This window comes from Lissotriton helveticus, chromosome 3_1 (assembly GCF_964261635.1).
Source record: "Lissotriton helveticus chromosome 3_1, aLisHel1.1, whole genome shotgun sequence".
Taxonomy (NCBI): Eukaryota; Metazoa; Chordata; class Amphibia; order Caudata; family Salamandridae; genus Lissotriton; species Lissotriton helveticus.
In genome coordinates this window covers 1556205024-1556211023 of record NC_136061.1, presented here as the reverse complement: position 1 = coordinate 1556211023, position 6000 = coordinate 1556205024, and positions in this window count along the sequence as shown.

Below are 6000 nucleotides of genomic sequence, written 5' to 3'. Positions count from 1 at the left end.
ATGGTGAGGAAGGCACATTAATACAATTTATTAATACAGTAAACAATAACACAAGCACGATTTCTACTTTGCTGATTTTCTGAAATGGAAAAGCACACAGAGAAACACATGCATGTCGAGAATGCTTCTTCACATAAAATAAAAGTGCACTTTAATTCTGCAAATATGAAAGAATGATAATGCAGGCTGTTTGAGGCCTAGTCAGGATACCGTCAACACATTTCAATTAGGCATTATTTTCTTATTAAAAACGCTCCTACAATGGTATTGCAAAATGATAGGCTGATCACAAAAAGCCAATACGCAATTTGCACCCTTGTTAAATATCAGGCCTAAATTTGTTAATGTGCAGTATTTTCTTTTTTTGAAAATGACAAGGAAATGCTTGTGATACAATTGGACCTATTTATACAACTCTGTGTTTCTCTAGAGAGACATTTTTAAATGCGTTGCATTGTTTCGTGATCAGTGACAGGTGGATTTGAAATGCACAGAAGAATACCTGGATTCACCCATTAGCCCATTCTGTGCACTACACTCAGTTCACCTAATGGTGCGCAAAATGCATAAAACCCTTTGAAGTCAAATAAAAATATTTTACTTAGGACTGCTTTTATTGTCACAACTTTGGATTAGTAGTTTTAGCTGCTAGGCAACTACTGAGGACTGCCTAATATGATCTCCCCAGTAATACAGTCCAGTCGACATATTGGGGGGGCTCTGTACGTTCAGCTACATGTTCTGTCCAGTTTTCTTCCTAAGTAATGGGGTCTGAGATTTTAAAAACCGGCAGCCATGTTTGAAGTTTTCCCTGAAATTGTTTGAAAATGTGTTCTAATGTTTTGTTGTGCTTTATGCTTTTATGTTTTTTGTTGATTGATTAATTCTCATAAAACCAGGTAGAATGCCATTTTTTGTTTTCATAGCCATGTTAATTTTAATTTTTTTAATTTTTTACTTTGAGTTGCTTTACAGGTACATAAGTATTACCTATGTAACCAACAGTGCTTCCAGAGTGTCGTCACCAGAAGCGCCACGTCCACATGGGTGAAGGGGCCACGCCCCTCAGCCTTTCCCAGAGAGGAAGAGTGTCTGTCAGGCTGAACAAAGGTCAACCTGACAGACACTCTTCTTCTTTAGGTTAGGCAGTCATGAGCTAGACATTCGCTAAATGAGCAGGTTCCTGGCAGCCTGACCTGAACTTTTCCAGGCTGGGGATTTCACAGCTCTGTGGGAGTGACCTCATCCTGGCAGAAGTGCCTTGGGCCCTTCCCCTCGTGATGAGGGGAAGCCTCCCTGATTGCCTCGGACCTGGGTGCTTCAGTTTTAAGCCCTGAAATGACCAGGGCTGAGCTGAGTGTCAATCAGTGAAACTTAGTCACAGAGTGGAGTTAGGTCAGCAAGTCTCACTGACCCCATCCCAATCCGTGACGTGTGAGGGACGGCTGCCTCCCCTCATTGGCTGACCTAAGGGAAGGCAGCAGTCTCTACTGGGACCTCCAAGGCATTCAGGCCAAATACGTTTTACGAACTAAGAGGGGGTAGTAGTGGAAAAAGAATCAAACCTCATATGAAAGAAATACAATTGAGAGGGCATGTGGTACACACTGGGTAAGTATAAAGAGTCAGTATGAGAGATGGGGCCACAAGGGAAATACCACACCCTACAACCCTAGCTGTGATTGCGCACGGGACAAATGGCCCATGTGTTAAATATATCCAAAAAGTATACCCCGGCACTCCACGTTCAAATGTAAACCAACTTAGGCAATAGTCTGTCCAAAGGAGAGTGTCATGAGACAAACAGATGCCTTTATTGTTAATAATATGTTATTCAGCGGTTTTCAATCAATTTTCTCTTTTCACAGGTTGAAATTTTCAGTCAAGGTCCATTTTCACAGGTTTCATCTTTCACATATTACAATCCATCAATAAACAAGCTACATCTATTCAATTTTCAAAATAATGATGACAGCCTCAATATGGTGATAAACAGTTTAAGTTCGTCCAATTTTCCATGTTTGGTAACAGCCAACACATGTTTCGTCACACAGTGACTTTTTCAAGGAAAAATAAATGTGTTCAAAGGTTATCAATCACAATAGGTGGAAATGACGGGTGTAATGTATGAGGAGGCAGTCCAAATAGCAGCCTCCCGTTAACAGTCTTGACTGAAATTGAAATTAAACTTGTCTCGAGAACGCAAAGCAAGGAATGTCCTGTCTCGCAAAGTAGATCTACCACTTCAAGTCAACAGAGTGAGGGGCTAAAGTTATACTTATTTTCTGTATATGATTTAAACTGTAGAGCGGTATGTAACTTCTTCTAGGACCATGATAAGTCCCTGTACTCCATGTGTCCTTACACCGGTACGTAAGGCGGCCAAAGTTGCCTGCATTTGTCCCTTATATATCATCTATCGCTGAATGCAGGCAACTTTGGCCGCCTTACGTACCGTTTCCAGGTTCGAGTTAAGCATACTTGAGTACGGCAATATTGGCAAAGGTATAAAAAGCAGCACACGTTTGTGAAATACATGTGGATATTCTACTTGCACAAGTATCTTATGCACATGTGCATTTTTGCTTATGTTACCCTTGAATTTCAAGAGGTGATTAAGAGTAGTGGTCAGGGAAATCTTACCCAATGTGGTGAAACCCCACTTTTGTCTGGCAAACATTTGCAAAAACATTTCCCACTCTATACTTTTTACCCAGCCACATTTTATTGACGTTATGGTTTGAACTTACAACAAGGAGTAATAATACTTCCACAAGTGATGGCTCACCAACTCACCTAAATAAGTCATTAAGACACCCCGCAAAACATCAAACACATGAGCAAGTTAAGCATACTCTCACTAGCTGTACAACAAATATTCCTCCTATGCATAATAAATGACGAGTTCCAGTATACAAGCCCCACGGCTAAAGTAGCAATTTGTAGGGATCGCAGGGATCTGGTACAGCCGAATGCCATCCACTTGTCTGACAAATTGGTCACCAGTGTATGCCACTAGCAGTCGAATTTATGATCTATTTCGGCCAGTGACCATGTCATCTACTCCTTGGCCAGTCAGGAACGGACAAAGCCTCCTTATCCGTTCCTGCATTGCTGGTGGATGTAGAGACCTCCACCTTTATGTAAACAATTGTTTAGTAGCCAGTAACAAGTTTGTTAAGTCTGTAGTCCCCTTTTTCCAAGTCAACAGGTTCCGGTGGGTAGATGCCTAGAATGAGTACTGCTGGGTTCTGTATTAGAGGATATTCTATTACCCCTCCCTCTGACTATTCCAGAATTTCCTTAATTTTGTGCATGACCACCAGACATGTATGGTATCTCCCTCTTGCCCGCAAGTCCACCACATCCAAATCCTTCACCCTTGCAACAGTGCTGCTGGCATTGTTCTACGTATCTATCTTGCAGGTGTCTATCCAGTTGGGCAACAGGGCCCAGGTTAAAATCTCCTACCCACATCAAGCAAAACGGATCCCATTCCCCTACCATAGCCAGCAACGGGGGGGGATCAGGAAATGTTCCTATCCCTGGTTAAGGTTATATATGTTAGGAATATTACAAGCGAGTCCCTGCTGCTTCCCTTCTAAATAAATGTAGCGTCCCTAGGGGCGGAGCTTGCCAGCAACCAAGATGGCTGGGTAAGCCTAGAGCTCCGCTCGGTGGTTTTCTAATATCCTGCATAATCCTGCACCAACTGGCGAAATACTCGCTGTAAACTGGATCCCCGCACGCGCGAAAGGTAGAGGCATCTAGGACTACCCTCCCGAAGTTGCTGCGCTGCTGCGATCGCCCTGGAGGGGAGCACGGCCCGGAACGGGCGCTACAGGCCGCAAGCCGCGACCCGGAGTTTGAACACAGGCTGCTCGGCGTGACAGCGCGTGCGGCCGACCAGCCCCGCCCACCCCGGGTACGGAGCGGTCCGGACCACCTATTGCGGAGCCCTAGCTGCATACGGCACAGAGGCAATACCGGAGGACAGTACCATCGCTTTGGGTCCCAGCACAGGGTGAACAACGTTTACAACAAAATTTTTACAACGCACTAACATTACAATGCAGGCATTACCATGCATACCATTACAACGCATTGCGCTGGGGGGCGCTCTAGGATAGGGAATACGTTTAATTTTCTATCCAACACCTTCCCTAGTGTCCACGGGGACTGGAGTTGGAATAGAAAATTATACTTATCACTATCCAGCACCTCTAAGCGCTATGCGCTGTAAAGGTTTGCGATGTAAAAACCGCGTTGTAAAGGTATGCGTGGTAAAAGTATGCGTTGTAACGTCATACATCCCCAGCACAGGGGCAGGACACTAGGGCGCGGGCTCGCGACCCCCTGCATGCCCGATCCTTCGGTGAAGACGGAGCGCGCGACGGCAGCGGCCATTACGATATGGCACAGACGACCCGAGATGGATGCGGCCCACATCAGCGGTGAGTGGGGGCTCCTAAGTACAACTGGTGAGGCCCGGAGCTGGTGCCCAGAGACAGTGTTTGGGGAGGAGAGCACGAAACAACGCCGGTATGATTGGCTAAGCTCCGAGGCGGTGCGCTGACTCAACCCTAAAGGCTGCACGCCAGCAGCGGTGCAGCGGTACCCCAGGAGTATTTGGCAGCGCTTGGTCTGCGGCAGATCGCGAACAGTGCAGCCAACCCCACCATATGCCCACCGGGCGCGGACAGTAGGAAGTAGGTGTTTCTAGGGGACTCCCTTGGGAGAGCGCTCCAGTGGATCGTGGTGGACTGCGGGCCCCCGGAGACGGCCCTGGAGGTGGCGCAAGGAAAGTGAAGCCGCTACGGTAGCGCATCAGCGCCGACTGCAGAACGGTGCAGGGCCCGCTGCGCATCTTACTATCTGCAGGCTCCTGGTGAAGGCGGCGAGTGGAGGTCCACTCAGGAACTGGGTGAGTGTGACCTGTGTGTGGTGAAGAGCATTAAGTGGACACGTGCTCCAGAGACCAAAGGGAACCCAGCGCTCCAGGCAGAGCACGTGGCTGAGCACGCCAGAGAGAGCTATTCCGGATGGGGAGAGGAGACAAAACGCAATCGTAGCTCTCCTTTGGGCAGCGGCGAGCGAAGTCTCAGGAAGCTGAGAACGACGAAGCCAACGACATGCAAACGGAAGGAGAAACCACAGAAACCACTGACATCAATAAGATGCTACTGGCCATGGAGAAGGATCTGCAGTCCAGCATGTCCACACTGGGCTCCAAAATTGACGCTCTAACCTACAGGATGCATAGGATGGCAGAAATGATAGATAAGCACGCGGAAAGGTTAGACATGGCGGAAAGGAGGATCACGGAGGTAGAAGAGGCGCAAACGGAGCTGGATACGGATCATAAGAAGATAGATAGACTGATGCAAGTCCTACAGGATAAGACTGAGGACTTAGAGGCGCGCTCACGTAGATGTAACCTCAGAATCACTGGCCTTCCTGAGACGACGCAGACTGGGAACATGGAAAGGTTTACTGAAAAACTGCTTACCACTCTCCTAGGGGAGGAGTCATTCTCTCAGGTCTTTGTCGTGGAAAGGGCGCACCGCTCCCTGGGCCAGCGTCTGGCCCGGGCGCTCCACCACGCCCCATCATAGCTAAACTCCTCAATTACAGAGACAGAGATGCCGCTCTGCGCCTAGCTAGAGAAAAGAAGGTGCTACAGTATGAGGGCCCTGAAATATCATTATATCCGGACTTCACAGCCAGGGTACAGGAGGCCCGTAAACACTTTGCGCCCTACAAAAGGCAACTTAGGGAACTGGGACTAGACTATGCCATGCTGTACCCGGCTAATTTGAGAGTTAACAGACAAGGTCACTCCCACTTGTTTACGGACCCTCGAGTCTTGCAGCAAGCCCTAAAGGGTTGGGCGAAGGAGCGACGCAGGGATACTGAAGAACAACATGAGGACGCGGAGGGCAGCAGTCGTCTGGACGAACAGGAGTGACTCCCTTATTCGAGGTTAGACACTTGCAATGG